This window comes from Falco biarmicus, chromosome 5 (genome assembly GCF_023638135.1).
Source record: "Falco biarmicus isolate bFalBia1 chromosome 5, bFalBia1.pri, whole genome shotgun sequence".
NCBI classification, from domain to species: domain Eukaryota; kingdom Metazoa; phylum Chordata; class Aves; order Falconiformes; family Falconidae; genus Falco; species Falco biarmicus.
The window spans coordinates 33,382,335-33,403,781 of record NC_079292.1 but is presented as its reverse complement, the minus strand read 5'-3'; positions in this window follow the sequence as shown (position 1 = coordinate 33,403,781).

Sequence of the window (21,447 nt, the reverse complement as noted above, 5' to 3'; positions counted from 1 at the left end):
TGTCCTTACTGTCTGTTAGCAGTAGAAGACCTGGAAACAGATGAGCCTGTTATTGGCATAGGTGCTATGTCCCAGGCTCGCTAAGAATGTGTATACCTAAGCATATCTGTGAATCCAGGATTCATGATCAGTTCTTGATCTGATTCTGAATCCTGAGATTACATCAGGCTCATAGCTTTCATTACCGGGAAAAAAAAAAAAAAAAAGGCAAATACACAAAAAGAAAAAGTAGCTTAGCCAAGTCAGGTTCAAGGGAAAGAGTTTGGACACATAATCCTGGTGTAATCAATGCAGGAATCCAAGTGAGGGCAGAGGCCGTAGAACTTCCAGCTAGAGAGAGCACCAAAAGAAGAGGAGGAAGCATCATCCTGCCTCTCCTCCTGCATCCAGCTCCTGCATATGGGTAGCATTTCTGGAAACGAGAATTGACCCTGATACTTGGGAAAGCATCCTCTCTGCTCAACCTTTTCAGCTCTGCAGTGAAAGCCCCAGATGCAGATAGCCAGCAACACTAAGGCAGGGGGAAGTGCCTAAGAAAGAGGGGGCAAAATTCTTATAGTAGCAACAGCAGCAGCAGAGGAAGGGAAACCCGTAGCTGAATGAGGATGTCTTGTCTGAGGCTGGTGAAGCTCCTTGTGCTCAGTAATCCAAGGGACCCTTTGAGTGACAGGGAGCTGCCCTTCCCTTGGCTGTTGTTGTCTGCTCTAAATTTAGGGAAGTAGAAAGGCACTGAACTGTGGGCAGGCATCCCAGTCATTTCTAAAGACCCAAATCCACCAGCATGGTCCAGGCAGGAGGTATGAAAGAGATGTCCTGCCAGCATCAGGTATTCACACTTGGCAGAAGGGATGTTCAAGGCCAAACACCATCCTTGGGGGTCCCCAAGCACTCTCCCAGCAGGAAAGTCTATATGTGAAAAGAAAATGACCAGAGTTTGGGTTCACTTCTAAAAGGCACTGCAAAGCTGCTTCTGTTGCTTTGTAGGGAGAGAGGAGCTCTACTATATTTTTCACGAGGGAAACAGGCACATTTATCTCTGGAAGTTTTATCCCACATCTGGGTTCTTCACCTGGTATGCAAAAGCTGATCTAAGCACAGAGCTGAGGCATTTGTTTATTGCATGTCTTTGCAGAGATGGGTGCTAGGTGGTAAATCCACAAAGCAATTACCCCTCTTAACACAAGGTAAAACATTTTATATACTTTGAACAATCATTTACAATTACGATTAGTCACACAATTCTAATTGGTTCTTAGAAGCTTCATCTCCACCTAAAGGTACAGTGTTTTCTTTTCACCAAGCACATTCTGTGAGGAGAAGGCTTTGTTAGTAGGGGGCTTTCTTTGCTCGGGGGTGGATCTTTTAGTATGGTAATTACGATGGTTCATACATAGTTCAAGTAATTTTCTGTTTGGTCTCATTAACCATTTGGTTCTCCTCGAGCTTAGCTTGACATACTTATGGTGTCTATTCCTTCTCCCAAGGCCATGTCTTGTTAACTATTTGTAAGGGTTAATTAACATCCTTTGTTTTTCAAATTCTTTTGAGCTCTTGTTTTTCATTATGGATATCAACATATTTCTTTAAAGTAATTATATCAGAAAGCAGTTATATCAGAAGTGGCAACTCTGCTGCCCAGAGCCCCTAGGGCCACTTGGCTTGCTTCTGAGATGAATTACAGGGTCTGGGGAGGAACAAAGAGATTTTGTACTTAGAAGAAGATTTTAGTTAGCTAAGAAGCTAGCAGCGCTTGCCCTCCAGCATAAGCAAATCTTCCCTTTCCCTTCTGAGCACCAGATGTGATGTCCCCTCCTACCAATTCTCCTGTTTCCAGGGGAAAGACAGAGCACATTAAAACCACCTCTGTCACTGTAACAGGAAAGGGGTTGTATGTAGGGTTTTGGACAGAGGGAGACCTGAAGGGTCAGAGGGGATCATGGCAAGTGCTATTGTGACTATGCCCCTGCTCTGCTTCTTCCTGCCTTCTCATAGAGGAGGGAGTGATTTTGAGAAATCCCTCTGGACATGACTTGCAACCCATCAGCCTTAAGCTCACAAATGAGTATGTAGAGAGCTTCCGCTACTTCATGTATTTTTTACATGACTAGGATGGGTTTCTGGGAGCAATGTGACTTCAGTTAGAAGCCTTTGCAGCATCAAGAGATTTTCCTTTAAAATGATTGGACATACTCCTTGTGATTCTTGGACCTGTAACCTGCAGCATAATTTTTGTTCTTCCTTCACCAAAGGGATCAGTAAGATATGACTCTGGCCAGAGGTGGGAATGCAGAGTTTAACAGTAGGCTGACTTCCTGTGACATACCCTGTGTCAGCCCTGTCATTGTTCATAATTATTGCTCAACACAATTTACAAGAGAAATGAAAGTAATCTACTTTTCCTCTAAAACTATTATCATTTTGCTATGGCTGCCCTCAAGAAATGTTTCGGCAGAAACTTCCATATATAATACATGTGTTCAATTTATTATTAATGCACTTCAATCTGAATCGCAAATTCAACATGATGTCTGAATTTTTTCATACTCGTTCTATTCTGTGTCAGCTCTTATAACATGTTCATCACCACAGCATCTGAGCAACAGACCCACAGTGCATTAAGCAACAGACTTAAAAATCAGTCACACACTGTTTAGTTTCTCAGCTTTGCCCCAGAGGTAGAAGTCTGGACCATGTGGAAGATTCAGGTTTTTTAGGGTTTTTATTTAGTTTGGTCTGATGCATGTTTTCTTTTAACATATTTGTATTTGAGCCAGTCAAATCAATGGATCTTACCATCAGAGGGTGTGATGACCAGGTTACTGATGGTCCTTAGTTCCTGCAAAATTAGTTCCATGTTCTGGGCTCAGCCATCAAGAAAGGTCCATGCCCAAAACAGACAAGCTTCACTTCTGCAATGAAGTGCTAGTCGTCACTTGACAGGTATAAGCTTTGGTCTCGATCCTAGCATGTCAGGATGTTTTGTAGATATTCTGGGCCCAGGTTCAAAATAAAGATTAAAGTCTAGCAATCAGCTACAAGTCCTATGACCTAATCTCATCTGTATGCCGAGCTGTGGCAGTGGTACCCTGTGCCTGGCTGCGGTGCAAGACTGATGGAGCAGAGAGTCAACTGTGTGCTGTTCACTTGTTAGCATTTAGCCTTAGGTTACCCAGCAGCCAGGAGATACTGGGGCAAATCCACAGGTGAGGGATCCTGCAGTGATGACTGTGTCCTAAATCTGATCACTCCATATACGGCCCAGGAGAGATGCAGGGCTTTGTCAGCGCCTTGCATGCATCCCTCTTTCAAACAGCGGAGCACCATCTCACAGGGACACAACAACTGCTGAACTGAACCAGGCTAATAGCAGTCCTCAAGTGTCTGAGTGTCTGTCATCTGATCCGCCATCATCAGACAGTTTTGGCTGGAAAGTTAAGCTTTCTTACAGGCAAAACTGTTTCTAAAGCTCCTTGACACCCTTCCCAGCAAGAAACATTTGTTCCCAGGGAGAGGAGTTTTGATAGCCCTGTTACCACCTGGTGAGGATAAGGACTGTGCCACTGGGCAAGACCATTAAGCTCAGACCCACATGCTGATCACTGGGATTTCAACAAGCCTCTTTGGAAACCTGAGAAACAGGGGAAAATGAAGCCAGAAGCAACTAAAATGCCACAAACTGTCATTTCCCTTTGCAGAAATCTAAGGTGCTACAAGAAAGTATGGATTTTAGAAGTGGTTATCTCTTTCCAGCAGCACAAGATATTTTGCTGTCAATGTAAATATTCCATTTATGACTGTCATCTTGTTACCCAGTTCCTGTATGTTGTTCAGAAGGCACCCCTCAGAATATTTCCTCAGGCAGTCAGTAAAATACTAAAAATCCCACAAGTCAAGATATGATTTGCTACAAAAGCACAACACTATGTGCTATACACCAGCTGGAAGAAGTCCATAAGTACATCAAAGCATCCCTTTTGAAGTTCTTTGAGAACATGAATGGCAAGCTAGTAATGCAATGATACTACTGAACAACTTCGCATCCAACCATGGCAAATGTGAGATTGCTTTACTTGAAAGGAACAATCTAGCCAAATTATCTTTCAAACTGCTGAAAAGAAAAAAATATCTTTCATGTGAGTAAGCATTTCAGAAGAATGCAGCTCAGCCAAATAATCATCATTCTGACATTCATAAAACTCACTTTAATAAAGACGTCAGCACATATTAAAATATTAATGCAGTCATAAGAACTAGGGAACTGGCTGAGCCTAACGTCTCCTAGAAAGTCAGAAGCAAACCTAGGAAGACAATTCAAGTACTCTGGCTTGCAGACTTCCTGTACATCAGGCCACATCTCCCCTTCTAGCAGCCTGTGTTGCCATCTCCACGGTACATCCCCAGGTGTCCCAGGGCATGCTGCAAGCCCCAGAAACCAGAGAGGATCCAATGGCAGTTCGCACTATAAGGAGCCTGATCCTGCTTTGAGGCGCGTGTATCGCTGCCTGCGTAGGTGAGCTCACTGAAGGGCAGCCAGGTTGTATCTGCCCGCAGGACGGACACCTCCCAGGACCACGTCCCTGACTGCTTAACCTGAGCCAAGATCTCACCTGAGGCAAGGCATCAAGAAAAGATAGGAAGTCAAGCTGAGAAGGGAGGAAACAAGGAGAAAATGCCACCAGTAAGATGATGATATATTTACCGCAGTGGATTGAGAAGGCGTATGCAGGAAAGCTCGTCTTGGTCAACACATATTTGATAAATGCTAGAAAAAGAGTAAATTTTAGGAGACTGTATTCCACAAACAGGGTTTAATTCAGAAGTGTACTCTGTACAAGGTGGAGAAAGCACAGCAGCAGCATTTTAGCTGTTGTAAATATGAAGTTTATAAGGAAAGAGATGGATCAGTGATCACAGCAGCAAGCCTGAGACTGTATGAGTTTCCCTTATGCCTGTCTGCGAGTTCACAGGCTTTCCACACCTGTGAATCCCCTGTGCCAGCCAGCCAGCCATTCCCCAAAATAGGTCAGCCTTCTGATCACTTCTTTTCTTAGAACTGAATTTCGGTTCATGAAAGCCAGCTGTCACTCAGGTGTTCCTATTAAATTTGTAGTTCAGAGTGGTGTGAGTGTTTTAAAAATTTACCGATGCTCCATTTATGTGAAATAGCTCTATGGTATTCTTAAGAATTATACTGTGGTTTATAAATATTTGATTAATGTCGTTGCTAAAATATTACCTTATCAGCTTTTCGCTATGCTACACCCTTATCAAGGGCTTAAGATCAAAGTATATGGAGGTTGCAAGGCCCTGCTTTAGAGAGTGTAATCTGGGGACAAGGAAGCTGAGGGAAGGCTGAGGGGATGGGGGCTCAAGGACATGGGTGACCCACTTCCATGTGCACAGAAACATGTTATTGCCCTCGAGATCTGACAAACACACCTCCATCCCCAAATCTGAGCACATGGAGCCATTATTGCAAAACTGGGGAAGGGCTTCAACCTCCCAACAGCTGATCCACCCAAGACAGGGAAAGCAGCTGGCATGCCCGAGGCAGCTGTGCAGGCAGCTGTGAGGGTTCACTGCTGGCGCTGGAAAATCAGAGCCCTTTGGAGGTAGGCACCACTAAGCAGTGTCTTGGAGGCTCTGGGTGTTGGATGTAAGTGCTGATGGTGGAGGGGGCAAGTCAGGTGAGTACCCAAGTCCTTTTGTGTGCTGAGCTAAAGGCAAGACCAGAAAGGGGCATGGAATAACACCCCAGAGCAGTGGGGGTTATAATCCACGGATTAAGGTATGAGATTTCCCTAAGGAAACATGTTGTTGGACAAAACAGTACCTATAATTATGTTAATGAATAACCTAAAGATGTGCAGTCTCCAAAGCCATTAAACATTTAATGCTGCTATTTCCAGGTTAATTTATGCTTGGGTGTTTTTTGTTTTGGTTTTTTTTTTCTGCTGTCTGATTATTGGTAAGCAGAAGAGACAGTCACCCTTGAAAGAGAGATTCAGTTTGAAGCTGCCAGAACTCTCCTGAACTGTTTGAGCATTTCCAGCAGATTTTTGCAAATGATCAGAAGGTGCTGAGTCACCTTATTGAAGAATTAGAAAAGGAAGCAATCTTCAAGCAATAATTCACAGAAATACCTTACAAGATCTTTATATGCTCAAAGGGCATTATTTTGTACTCTAGGTTTTGATCATAACAGTGATTCACTAAGACACTTAAAGATGTGTTTTAAGCATCTAAAGTCAATGGGTCTTGCATAAGGGATGCATTCAAGTATACCTAATTACTCTGCTGGAAAGGAATAATTTCTCAGAATGAAGATTTTAGATACTAGCCCTGACATTCATCTGGGTGGTCTGCAATCATGACCAAGTGTTTCTGGCAGAAACAGGCACTGTGCAAAGGACATACACATTCAATCTCAGAAACAGTTTGCCTCAAGTCAGAGTTAGTTACATGATGGGCATGCCAAAATTTTAAGATTAGGGATGAAGCAGACAGCTTCCAGATGCTTTTGGTGTGAGTAACCGATGAAAAACATAGTGTCACGAGTGCCGTAGACAAAGACAAAATCCTTAGCAGAAAAAGGTAGAGGCTAAAATTGCCCTAAAAGATTAAAATCTCTGATGCCTTCACTAGAGTGGGTATTGCTCAGGTAAGGGAGGATGCCAAAGACTCTAAATAGAGAACTGAGTCTTTTGGGGGTGATTTTGCCCGGACCCCCAGCCTAAGAGCAATTTCTAGGCAGAGGCTTTCAGTGGACTTAAGATGAAAATCCAAGCAAGAGCTCAAGAAGCTGAAGGAGTCCTGAAGTTTTATGACAGCAGAAGACAATGATGATGGCACAAGAAATGATAGTAAGAGGCTTCAAAAATTCTATTGGGTGCTGGAGGAAGTGCAACTGTGTTATGCTAGTCCCCTGAATAAGCTAATGAGCCCATGCTGTCTGATTATATCAGATCTTGTGACTACCAGGCAAACCCTTTAACACTGGTATATGCTTTGTAAACGTACTCCATGGAGAACTGAGCCACTTTCATAACACTGTGAGTAAAATTGGAGATCGGCATCCTCCCGAGTACATAAATACACAAAGGCCTTCGCTGATCATATTAAAAATGTTGAGGCACTTTCTAGGAGACCAGTATTACCAGGGAATGACCAAAGCATTGCTGCTTCCAAAGGGTAGGAGCAACTCCTGCGCCTCCAGACAGGTGTGAGTAGGAAGCCCAAGAGGGGCTCAGTGGTCACAGACACCCACCCATATTTCAAGAGCAGCAAAACAAGGACCAGTACAAGACTCTGTCAGTGCTGTCCAATGAAAAGTGTGCAGAGCTCAGACAAAAAGTGAATGCAGCTAAGGACAAGGCATGGCAGAAGGAAATTAAAGCAATTACCACCTCCATTAAATGCTACCTTGGGCATGGTCCCAGCCCCTTGCATCAGTGAGAGACAGAGCTCTCAGTAGTGGAATTTTTTGTTGGTTTTTTTTTTCTAGAAACAGAATGATACATAATTCCTAAATGTTTACAGAAAAATACATTTAAAAGACTGTGTGAGGGTCACTCAAGGATTGAAAAATTTCAGAGGGGAACCAGAGACATTTTAGATTGACCTCAGATGAACTGTGGCATTATGGTTTGTCACATGTGCCGATATACAAGACAAGTCAAGTGAAATAGCCCATGTTGGTGGTACAGAAAATGGGAAAATTTTCTGCCTGCAGCAAAGTAAGCCTGGGTTTGTTTTAACCTGGTGTAAAAACCCCCAAACTTTCCTGTTTAGCTGTATTTTTTAAATATATATTTAAATATATATTTTTTAAAACTAGCAGAATCTCCTTTCTAGATCTGAATGTATGCTGTCAACTATTTTACATAAATCATGATTTATTTTTTAATGCATTTATTAGAGTCATTAGAGGTGGGGTTTTTATTTGCTTTAAACAAACACTTCTGTTATTTACTGGTGCCTCATTTAATTTGAGTGAAGCCCACCTTTGTGCAGACTATTTCAATTATCACAGTAAGAACAAGCAAGTTTTAGTATAGTGAATATTTAATGCACTGGCCTTTGAAGCAAAATGCAATGTTGTGAATGCACATGACTGTGAAAAACAATTAATTCACACATAGTAATGTTATTCCAGAAATGCTAGTCCACCGAGGGATGTAATAGAATGAATCACAGATAACTACAGGCAGGTGAAACGTGGAACACTCGTAGACCCCCTGGACTCCACACTCACAATAAGCGACAGGTAGATCTGTTCTCTTATGTTAGACAGTATTCCCAAATGCTATCAATATGAAGATTTTTTGGAGCAGGAGCAACCCTGAAATAAGAGAGGAATAAGAATTTGGTCCAGAATAATATGCCTAGGTTTTCATCCATAGACTTTAAATACATTAAAAAATCTATATCTATAATTTTGTCCCCAGATCCATTCCAGGAAATCATTTTTGATATCTGTTTATATTCTCAAAAGTGGAAGGAAAGGTAAACTTCCAAGCTGAATTTTTAGTCCCGAATTATTAGCTTTTAATTTACTCCTTTAATGTTTTTCACTTTCAGAATTGGATAAGCAACCTAGATTTTCTTTCATAGCTACATTTCTACAACATTAATCTCTGCAAGGGCAGACTTTTTGAGACTCAGCATGTTATTTTTCTCTGGTGTCTTTGCTGGTTTTTTTCTTGCTCTGCACAAAAGTTATGTTCATACTTCAAAGGTACCTACCTGCTCTTGGCACACCACGTGTTAACTGGTGGTTTCTGTTGTCTGCACATGACAGCATTTTCCTTCCCCTGCAATTCTATTTTTCTTAATCTTCAACTCCAGTCTTCTATTATGAGTAATAGGTAATTTACTTTGTCTTGTATTAGTGCTCTTCATGTCTTTGCAGTTTCAAAAGAAAATTTCACTGGGCCACTCTGGTTTGAATACATGAAAGCAGCTGCTTTCCTCAAACACTCCTAATTGACACAAATACCAAATGTCTCCTATGTTCTATTCACATCATAGCCCATCCTTTTTTTAGGGAAGACATTTCTTCCTGCCATGTGGGATTAGGAGCACACTTTCAAACTAAGTAACTGAACTTTGCTGATGAAAGCAGTATGAGCACTATGAGAGCACGTAGTGTTTGCCTGCTGCACAGTGGCAGGAGGGTTGAAAGGCGAGGGTGGCACTCGGCACCAAATGAAACAGAAACATGCTTGAGGCCAACCTTCAAGCTGGTGTGCACTTTCATGCAGATTTTCTGCAAAAGTCACATTTCTAAACTTACCTTGCTGCTGGTGAGGAATACATGAAACGTGGGCAGAAGCTCACAGGCTGACTATAAAGCAATATGCAGCAATTGCAGCCCCTCAGTCTGACTGATTCTATCAAAGTCATTTACATCCTTCTCCTGGTGCCCAGGAGAGTTATGTTTGTATAAGGTCTCCATAATGAGAGGCAGAGAGACACATAAAACCACATAAACTGAAGAAGTGTTATTGTGCTTGTACTTCTCTTCATTTCTTAGTTGTTTCTTATGCAATTCAACTTTGCTCTGACCATGAGTATGGTGGCACCAATCTGGATCTTCTCACATCTGCAGTTAGAAGCCAAAGAGGGAGCCAGCCATGGGCATCCCACATTAAAGGCGTGGATGCTGTCTGGGTAGACCTTGATCTGATGTATGTTATACTAGCCCTCAACTGGCCATGAACCACCAGCTTTTCTTTCATCAAGTTGTAAATTAACTTTTGATGTAGCAAATATGCATGATATATTTTTAATAAAGTTCTGAGAACAGGCTGCACTGAGGTTTGAGCAAGGTCAACAGAAAGGCAAATCTTTCTCATCTTTTTCATAGGTGAAGGGCTAGCATCTTTCTTTTTTGGTTTTTGGGTTCCCCTCCCCCCCCCCCCCCCCCCCCCCGCCCCAAGTACATTTGCAGTTTTGTTGATACTGCTTCATAATGACCTGACTGGGGAGCAGCACCATGTATGGCTCATTTGGGCTCTTTGTTCTGTCCTGCCAAGTGCCACACTCTCCTGTCAACCCTCCTGCCACTATACGGTGGGCAAACACCATGTGCTTTCATAGTGCTCACTGAACTGCTTTCATTAGCAAAGTTCAGTTCCTTAGTTTGAAAGTGTGCTCCTAATCCTACACGGCAAGAAGAAATGTCTTCCCTAAAAAAAGGATGGGCTATGATGTGAATAGAACATAGGAGACATTTGGTATTCGTGTCAATTAGAAGTGTTTGAACAGTGTTTATACCAGTTAGGGCTGTTTGAATATTTTAATGGCTACTGGGGCGGGGGGGGGGGGGGGGGGTGTGTGTGTTCAAAAATATTTGTGCATGTCACACATTTGCAGCAGAAGAGCTCACCTTTGCAGCAGTCATTGCCTGCTCGGTTTCAGCCCGTGCAGAGCCGGAGTGACAAGCAGGAGCATGTAACCTCTGCATGGTTACAGCAGGACCGATGCATGGGGGGCTGTGCTGTTCCTCTTCAGAACACAGGTACACATGTTCCAACTGATGAGTCAAGGCTACCATGTTGGAAACAGCTTATCCAGAAGCTAAAACAGATTTAGCAAATGTTTAGTGATTAATGTCAGCTGAATGCAGTCTCAATGGAAAGGGTTAATACATATGGCATCTGAAAATGACTTTGTTGAAATGGAAGTTTGATGAAGATCTTTTATGCAATGTACTGCTTTCAGTTTGCCATCATTACTTGTTAAAAACAGTTCATGTTAATATCACCTTATAATGGCTTTCACTAAGTGTTTGATACACGAGGGAGGAAACCAAAAAGGTTAAGAACCCTTAACTCTGAACACCACCCACACAACACGGTTGCTACCATAGCCTCTTTCATTATTGCCCAGTAATACACCATGTTCTCGTTTCCTTACATACTAGCAGTTAAACAGCCGTGTTGGGAACATCTGTATCTCTCCAGCATACAGCAGTCTCTGTACTCCACAAAAGACAGACATATATTTTGACAGTGTCAAATATTAAAAGAGAGTAAAACATAATTCTTTTTCCAGTGTTTATTTAGACAGGGAAAATATTAACTCTGTGTGATCAAGATGACAAAAATACAATGTCAGGCATTTGGGATGGTTACTGAAATGGCTTAGTTTTGTTATTATTGTGGTTTGATTCTTTATAAACATTAGATAGGAATCTATACCTATAGGAATCTATAAATAGGAAAGACTCAGGAGGCAAAAACCAAGGAAGTGCACTAATGGACATCCATTAGATCACATGAAATTTGCTTCCTTAACATATTTTTTCTGAGATTTCCTTGTCAACATAATTTTTGGACATTCACTGTATTAAACAGTGTTCCAAAACTATACAGTACTGCTTTGCAAGTATAGCTTTTCATCACCCTTGCTCCTTTTTCTCCAGAAAAAAATAAAGTGCTGGTAAATTCATTTGTAATCCAGGTTCACAGAGGAGGTCTTCCAAAGGCAGAAGAATAAATTTGTCCAAATTAAAGCTGGTGGCAGGTTGTGAAGTGCCCATATGCCAAGGGAATGGAGTCTGTGTGGACCTGCCCAAGGGCCAACACATTGAGAGAGCATGTCCTGAACTGCAAACACCTTTCCCCAGGGAGGGGGGATGTCTCCTCCCATGGCTTCTCTGGCCTAGGGCACCAAGCAGTCTAATCCAGTGGTGCCAGCTGCCAGGCAGAGTTGTGGCTTCCCTGTACTTGCCAGGCAGCTGTGTATGACGCAATGGAAAACTGGCACAACAAGCTAGCCAAGACAGTTCTAAAAATCTAGTGCTAAGCTCTGAAATGCACAGTCCATTGGCATACGTATTGCTCACTGCATTCACAGTCACAAGCACTACTTGCTGCATTGTTTGGTGAGAAGGATAAAATTCCCTTTTTGCAGGGGAGAGTTCTGTTTTATTGCATGCTAGCGCAGCATGACGGAAGAATTTGAGATCTCTGGAGCTCCCAAGCCCTGACAGTGCCTCAACGCTCATGGTCCCTCTGCAGCCTTCTCATCTGCAGCTTGGAGTGTGGCAACATTGGCGAGGTTATCAGCCACCCTCCCAAGTGACTGTGACCAAAGAGACCAACAGCTTCCCACACCAGTCGTGTTTGTCGTACATACATATGAGGGTGGGCTTCTCAAACTACGTCTTTCCCTCTTTTACCCCCAGTGTCAGTGCCAGGCAGAGCACCATTTACCTGAGTCCCAGCTTCCCCCTGCAGAATACCTTATACACAAAGCACCTTCCAGAAGTGGATAAGTAGTGTTTTCCCCATTTGTTTTGGTTTGGTTTTTTTTTTTCTTTTCTGTTTTTTTTTTTGTTTGTTTGTTTGGGTTTTTTTAAGAAGAAAACAGAAGCCCAGTCACCCAGCATTTAAGCTAAGACAATGCAATAATTTAATGATCAAGGTTGGACTAAGAGAGCTCATTCCCATGTCTGGAGCAGATACATTCAATCTTTCAGATCCAGAAGCATTTAGAGGCCTATAGCCCATTGAAGTCAGTGAACCCCGGGGTCCTAAATACTAGCCTCTTGGCTTTTACCCATTGGTCCCTGTTGTTTCTTTTTCCCTGGCTAAAGAACAGAATAGCCTGATATTTTTACCCAAGTGAGCTTGTGTGGCCCAGCAATGGGGCAGAAGCTTGTAGGACCAGAGCACCCATGCTCAAGACCACGTTATAGCCAGGAACCACCTTTCTCTGGGGAGCCAGGACTTCTGAGGCAGAGGAAACATGAAGTCAAACACTGGCAGGAGGGAGAGCTCCTGGGATCCTCTCTTGCACGTTTGACAATAACTCTGTTGTCCATAAATCCCATTACTGGAGATCCACAGTGCCAATGAAAGGACAGAATTTCTCCCTTATTTATTTTTTGTTTGAATCCTTTAAGGGGGTAGGTGGACACTTTTATTATTTTAGTATTGTAACCCATTTGAAGTTATGCAGGATTAATTCAGAAACACTGGTGGCCTTGTAATCCTGATGAGGTTAAAGACCACATGCAGCTGTGAAACTGTGAGCCAGCATTTGCATTTCAACGTCAGCTGCTATGCTTTTGATGTCTCCTTGAAAATGCCTCAAGTTGGTCTTGAAAGAGAAAATAGTGTTGCAAAAAAAAGGAAAAAAAGGAATTGCCTATGTAAAAGCTAAATTAAATATTTAAGCCTGAGTAATTTGAGGCAAAAACATCTAAGCAAACAAACAAGCCCTGTTATCACCTTAAACACAATCAAAAGCAGGTTGTGGGAGAATATTTAAAAGTGGAAAAACTCATGGTTTGAGATAACAACAGTTTAATAAGTAAAATAAAAATTAACAAAGTAGCAAAACAAACTCCCAAAAACAAAGTGGTGAAAAAAAATATCACCAAAATTTCTCACTACCGGCTGACCGATGCCTAGCCAGTCCCCAGGCAAGAGCAGTCCTGGCAAATTCTGCCAGCCCCCTGCAAACTTTTGCTGCTTAGTATGATGTCATATGGCAGTCTGGGACATCCCTTTGGTCAGCTGGGGTCAGCTGTCCCAGCTGTGTGCCCTCACAACTTCTTGTGTACCCCCAGCCTGCTCGCTGGTGGGGCAGCCTGAGGAAGCAGAAAAGGCACTGACCCTCCATAAGCATCATTCAGCAATAGCTAAAACACGGGGGTCTTATTCACAGGGTTGGAAGGGACCTCTGGAGATCATCTAGTCTGACCCCCTGCTACAGCAGGGTCATCTACATCAGGCTGCACAATCGTGTCCAGGCAGGGTTTGAATGTCTCCAGAGAAAGAGAGATCAACACTGTTTTTTTCACAGATGCAAAAAATAGCCCATATGAGCTGCTGTGAAGAAAATTAACTCTATCCCAGTCAAAAGCAGTACAATCCCCTGCGCAAAATGCATAACTGCATTGTAAGGGGTCTAGAGTCCACACCTAGGCTATTTAACAAACCTTGCCTTATGTTTGACCACATTATTTTGAGCTGCTTGTGGTGACAAATGTACTGGGTGACACCTTCATGGTAACACTGCGCTACATGCAGAAGCAGGGAAGGAAGAAAGAACCTCATTAGAACCAGAAGTGCACTGTGGTTTCTCATTTTCCAGCTGTTGGGGACAGACGGGGGGCAAGATGAGACAGGAAGGAGAGGAGCTGGTGGCTGCAGTGATGCCTGGGAGAGGAGGGTCTCCCCATAACCAGGGCAGCCAAGGAGCAAATGTTGCTCTGTGTCCCCACCCTGGGGCATGCTCTGTGCTTTCCCTTGGTCTGTAGGAGCCCAACCAAACCCTAAAAGAGAAAACAAGGGTACTGGGGAGGAGGGAAGTACAGCTTTGTGGCAAAGGGCCCAATGCCTCTGGCTGTGAGCAGGAGGGGACATGCAGTGGGCAATGACGCTACACCCTCCTGGGCCACCCCATACCTGTGCCCAGGTCCTGGCAGCAGCTCTCCACCCGACCTAGCTCCTTGTGCAGCACAGCTTGCTCACCTCCTGCCCACACCCAGAGCGCCGGTGGATGGGGACCACCAGGATTTGGTCACTGAGACTGATTTGGGATGTACTGTCTCTAGCCCTCACAGCCTAGTCCACATCCAACAGATTGCTTGGATCTTGATGCAGGCAGGCCAGCTTGTAGACACAGGGACCATTCATTGCATATCTGTTCCCCTCTCAGGCCCACCTACCCAATGGGAAAGAACACGAACTTCTTCTCCATCTCTGGAAAAAAAACCTTACCGCTGAATTCCCAAAGGTGTACTCCTGGCAGAAGAACCCCTGCCTCCTACTGCCTTGTGCCATGCGGTACAGTTTACAGTTTATACCAAGCGCATGATATTGTAAAACACCAAGATGTGGCATTATTCAAACATTTTTGTGATGATGTGACTAGTCTGTGAAACCGTGGAGGCAAAGGGGAAGAGGAAGAGGGCTGCAACGTGTTCCGCGCTCGCCACACAGCTCTGCTGCGCTGCCAGCAGCTCCGCAAATGAAGACCACTGCACAGGGGAAAACACCCTTGTTAAATCCTCAGGACAAGAGGACACAGACACACGCTGCAGCAGCATTGTCGCTGTCACAAAACACTGCTTCTTGGGCAGACAGCACATTTTAGCTGACTGGCCAAAACTTCTGCCAGGAGTTGCAGTTTAGTGTTACGGTTTGAATGCCATTACACCTACCCCACGCACCAACGTGATGGGTCCCAAACAAAGCAGACAGCTGCAGGGGTGCAATCAGATCCAGGACTCGAAGGGCTGTTGGCAATGCAGGTAACACCAGAGCTCTGCCCTGCAGAGGATGTCCATGCTGCCCAGTGGTTGGGACAGGCTTTTTAGGACAACAGGGAATTAAATCCCACTGCCAGTCATAGTCAGACCCTGGCACCGCTCAGCTCTGCATGTGAAACCTTTATGGGGAGTCAGACAGCTGCAGTCCCAGGCTCTTCCCTTAGCCTACACATGGTACCAAGAGCCCCACTGAGGCAAAGCCAGCCCCAAAAATCACCCCGAGGACCTCCTGTGAACTACAGACTATTAATCTGGAGCATCTCTGCTGCTAATCTTATGTCTGCCTGCCCTGCCAGTTGTTACAAAACATCTCACCTGAAAATTTGTGGAAGCACATGACACAGTCTGTCTAGTATTTTTAAATAGACGCAGGCAATGCAGGAATGACTGAATCAAAAACTTACCAGCTACTGCCTACAGATTCACAGATAAGTGAAACAGGCTTCCCAGTAATAAGGACAGTAGAAATCTAGAAATGATGCCCTACTTGAAGGGTACTGAGGACTATGAATAAAACTTAATGAACAGCTTTCGTCTAGGACTATAATATAAAAGCATTTCTTAAGGTAAAGTCTTAAAGTTACCTTTGAGGGATGTTTATTCCCTGACATTAATTTAGCTAATGCACTTATTTTCATTGTATTTATCTTTGGGTCTGAAAGAAATTCAGTATTACAGTAAGCCTTAAAAAAGGACGGAAAGAACCATGTCAGTATTTGTCATTATTTTTGATAAATTATGATATATTCAGCACTCCAATCATTCTGCTCAGTACTATTATATTGATTGGTAAATCAATAGTTCAGTGAATATGTGGTTGGAAAATCTAATTTCTGACTTTGGTTTCTAAGCAATCGTCTCTATGTTTTTTGGCATGTCCTTCTGCAGTGTCCCTGGCACTGGCCATATTCTAGTTGCAAACTTCTCTTCACTGACAGCTGTGGTTCCCAAATTTAATGTTCCCAACCGTGGTGGCCATACAAAAGGATCTGCCGAGAATTGCAAATCCATTCCAAGGTGGGCTGGACCAGACTGCATAAGGCGACATCTCCAACAAGTTTTAGTCATCTTCACAAGGAGACTCAGTCCTGTACTCCTCTACCCTTGTGATTAAGGTCCAAATTCACTTACCTTTTTCCTTTCCAGGAGCTCTCATTCAGGCTACAGCTGCGCTGTAATAAGCAGACAGGCAAAAGAGGCACGTGGTTAAGTCCTGAATGCAGGATGAGCAAAGTTAAAGCTAGGAAAGCTGCAGGAGGCAGAAAGCAGTGAAGGCATGTGCAAAGAAAACAAGGGAATAATCTACATAGTGGGTTCAGGAGACTGCAGAAGGGAAAAAACACAAACAAGTACCATGGACTCTGCTTAAAGCTGCTCAAATAGCCAGATGCTCTTCTAAGAAGTGTTTTGAAGTACACCTGGAGCTCACATGATAGGATGGTTTCAGCCAGAGACGTATTTCTTGCAACAGAAGAAAAGAGAAGAAAGCTTGGGAGTCGGCGTGGGGACATGTCAGTCCCATGCACGCCTGAGCATAAGCCACCTCCTGGACAGGCTCTGGTTGCACACTCCCTTCCTCTTCTGAGAAGAATGCAAGTGCTGAAGAAGAAACTATTTCTGCAGCAGTGGAGGGGAAATGTTCATGAAGTGGCCTTGGCACCGCACGTCTGCAAGAGTGGGCAAAGCACTGGAAGGGGCAGGCACTGGACGGAGCAGGAGCACATTGCCTCTGCACTGAGCCTCTGCACAGATCCCTGGGCACTCGCAGAGATCAATTTGACACATACTGAAAGAGGTACCTGAGGTATGGATAAAATCACTTTCTGGACATGCTTGATCCATCTTCTTTAGCTCTGGAGAAGCCAGGCAGCTTGTCTGGAGTAGGCACCAGGCATGCACAGGACAGAGGTATTGCCACACACCCTGTGGGTGAGTTAGGTGCAGAGGTGACAGTTGCCCTCTCCTCCTCACCCCTGCCCCAGCGGTGGGGAGACTGGACCTTCCAGCTGGAGTGTGAAGCCCTGGGCACTCGCACAGGGTGTTCCGCTGCTGCAGCTGCAGCTGGTGGAGGATGGAGAAAAGGGGAACGGGGCACAAATAAAAGCTGCAGCTGCATATCCTAGTGGCTGCTTGTACTCAAACCAGAATCGGTGACCACATTAAATCACACCATGATAAATAACATTTTGATTTATTATTATTGTTTATTATTATTGTTGTTGTTGTTATCATCACCATTATCATTTCAGCTGAAATATGCTTGAATACTAGGATGCTAGTGATAAATGTCTTGGAAATGTCCATGACATAAACCTGTTGCTTCCCAAGACTTTGGCTTAAGTAAACCAACAGCTTTCCCATTCATTTCAGTGAGGCCATTTCACACTCAGGACTTGTTCAGATAATGCCCTGAACTGAGGAAACTCTTCAATAACTACAGATGGACCTATTAAGTTTGTGCATAAGTTCTTCTCTGAGCTCAGTTCTAGTACCATGAATCATTAAGTACTATAATTGCTCCATTATTCACAGATTCAAAGCAAACTTGCCAAGGGTTAGGTAGAGGTTATGAACAGTATATGTAGTAAATAAATAAATTTTGTTGTGATTTCCAACCAAAACTAAAAGAAGGAGTTTCAGAACTGGAAAAGTTACAGTCAATGTCAAGACACTGACATAGGGAACGCTGCGTATTTTGACTTCTGTGTGGTCGCAGCTACATACAGCAGATTCCCTGATATTTCAAGAAAACCATGTCCTGCAGCACTCCCTCTACCCCCCTTTCCAGTGTTCCAGTTGAGAAGAAACCTGATTTTTCATGCTGGTAAAATGCAAAAAGTACTACTAAACAATGGCATCATTTTAAGACTTTCAGAGTGACAAACACTGCACTGTACCAAAAATATTCATAGGCATAAAGATAATAAGATTTTCATAAAACCTTGGTGCTGCATTTAATCACAAAGCAAGGAAATCCCTGTACAAAACTGAAAATCCATTCTATATTTAGCATCAGCCTAATAGGATAACGTGGCTACGGTTTACTATTCTTCAGATTGAGGGAGTTTTGCATTGTTTCACTGCAAAGCCCAAGCTTCTTAAATAAGTGTGATCTTGCTGCTTCTGCAAATAAGCTGTCTTAAGGTCAAGGGAAACAACTTCCACTTTATTCTTTTGGTAGTTCATTATCTTATACAGGTCTAATGCTGCTCTCAGGACACTGACACAAAATCATCTGCTTTCCGTGTTTTAAAGAAAGGGTGCCTGTACTATTCTGCAAGACAAAGATGGATTACAGCCATCTATTGCAGCCTCAGTATTTCCCAAGCAGTATCTTTTTCTTTGTATTACAGTTCATGTTGGCAGTCCTACACGAGTCACAACCATTCTTTAGAGAAAACATTTTACTTAAAATAGTACTAGCATCTTATCTCCAAATCCCATTTGGGGAGAAAACTGGGAGCTCCATATAACAGTAAAATGCAGCAATGCTCTAACCTGCAGCATATAAAATGAACACATTCTGAAAGTTTCAGTATGGCCTAACTGTGGCCCTGGTTTTAAACTGATCTCCAACCTTCCACCTGCAAATAATACAGGAGATGTTAAATAAAATGCATAACATTTTGGTGCCAAATTTTCAAAAAGTGTCCACCTCCAATGTCTTTTTTTTAAAATATGCTAGAATATCGCCATCTGTGAATATGAAGCTGTGAAAGTATGAATCTGAAATCTGTCAGCTGTGCATCAACATGCTTATGAGAAAAAAATGCAAGCAACAGAAGGCTGAGTTTTGGGGAGGAGGTTGCAGAGGGTGGGGGAAGCACGCATATTTTGCCAAAAGGGAATGCAAAGTTGCACGTGGACCATGGCTTGGGGTGCTCCCACAGGCTGTGCTACAGAGCAGGGAGCTCTGTGCTGCTCACACCTGGCTGGAGCGCGCCCCGGCGCTCCCACAGAGCCGGCGTGTAACTGGTCCCATCTCTGGGGACAGGAATCAAGACACCTCTGCAATTTCAACATGTCCCAGGGTTATTCAGTAAAGTAGGAAGAAAATGCTGGTAATGGCACGCTGGCTAGGTACCCAAGACCCAACGCTAACATCTCAGGATTTGCTCATGCGCCGACTCTCAACTTCAAAACCCACCATTTTTTAAATAACTTGTCTCTTTAGAAATTAAATAAAGAACAAGTATTTCCAAGGGGAAAATAATGTATTATAAAAATATTAATATTTCTGATAACTTTAGCCTTACAGAAACCTTTGCTTTTTTTGTAATTTCTTCTCACTTAGTATTCAAAGGTTCTATTATGGAATCGTTCAAACCACTGCTTGTAATACAGCATATTAATATATTAATTTTCTCTTTCTAGTAGGAGTTTTCCATTCCAATTTCCTTTATCTGACTTCTGCATGATTTATTCTGATGATAAAATGCCCTCCTCTTTCATATAGTTAATTCATTCATGATTTTTAAAATTCATATCTTCACATTAAATATGCTTGCAAGTTTGTTCATGCCAGATTAGTCCCTTCCCCCTCTAGTTTTCAGTAACCCATCTGAACAGAGGCTTCTTTAATTTTTTTTTCTCTTTTAACAGTTTTAATTTAATCTAGACCTTTTTGTATGAGAACTTTTAGGAACAGTAATTGGTTCACAGATTAAAAAGGCCCCTGACACAGAGCATTATATTCATTATCATTAGCTGCATACATCTTAGCAATTCTGGCACCAGTTTACAGCACACACCTACAACATTTGTAATAGTGTCTCAAAATCTGCTGGAACAGCAACATTTTTTCAGTGCTGAATGGGGCCCCATAAAGAAAATAACTGCGTTCTAAGTCTGAAGGTCTTATAATCTGCTCATCTCCACAGTACATCACAGCTTTTGATCTCTGCACCAACCTTGCTGTTGCACTAGTTTACCTTTCAGAAAGATGCGCATTTTTGGCATTTTGACTTTACAGCTTTGAAAGGCAAAGAAGGAACAGCGTTTGGTAAATTGTCTTAATGGATGCATTGCTTCTAAATTCATTGCTTGTTTATCTAGTTTTGAATTCTAACCCTCAAGTCTTATTTATACAAGGATTAAATAGGTTTTTTTGACTTTTAAAGCAGGCCCAGAAATGCCCACAACTGCCCCTTGGTGAGTAATTGATCCCCAGGATACCCACACTCACACAGCATCTTCCTGCTTCATCCAAACCTCCTTCCTCCAGGTGCAGTTTTCTTCTGCAGGGCTGAAGGCTTCTGGGGGGAGGTCAGAGAGATCTGTTTGGCGTAAGCACATCACACTGTGAGAACCCCCTTTACAAAAGATCATTGTACCCACTCATTTTTAAGGGATGGCCAAAAGAGGAAGTGAATGTACATGTGCTGCCCATCCTTTACACAGTATCTGAGACATAACAACTGCATTACCCTGAAGAGTGAAATCTAGGTTCGAAGGCTTCCTCAGTCTAGGAAAGTTAAACCTTGGTGGCCTGCCTCCCGTGAAAATGCACTTGCAGCCCTTCTTGGGCCAGAAGCAGAGGAAGAACAGGAGGGAGCTAGCCTTTGAGGCTGGTGGTTAAACCAACTCTTCCTCTTAGAACAGTCAGATTTGGGTTGTAGTCTCAAGACACTTGAATAGTTAATGGGCTCACCTGGAGCATAAGCTCCAGGTGTGTTTTAAAAGACAGCATTTAAACACGGGTTTGGTTCTCTACGGGAAAAATAAGTAGCTGCAATCAGGATATTCTGGACTCAAGGTCCTGTGTCGGTGGAGGTCCATCCAGGTTTACACTCCTTACCATCCAAAGACAGCAGGTGTCAGACATCATCTGTCCATCAGTGGTTTCTACAGTCTTGCCCAAAATGACACACCACCTTTTCTGCATCACATCTGGGGCTCTTCATTGTCCCCATGCAGCACTGAGGAAAGCCAGATACCTCTCTCTGGGTGCTTAGGGGCAGACATCAGACCTGTGTGACTGGAGCCAGCTGTGAGCCTTGTCCTGGCTAACCACTACCCCTCTTCTTCATGTGGGTACTCCTCACAGGTCACAGTAAAAGCAACTTTTAACCTTTGGGCAAACTGAGCACATAGAGCTTTTGTGGTATATCACTATAACACATATTCCAAAACTTGAACACTTCTTGATCATGTTTGCT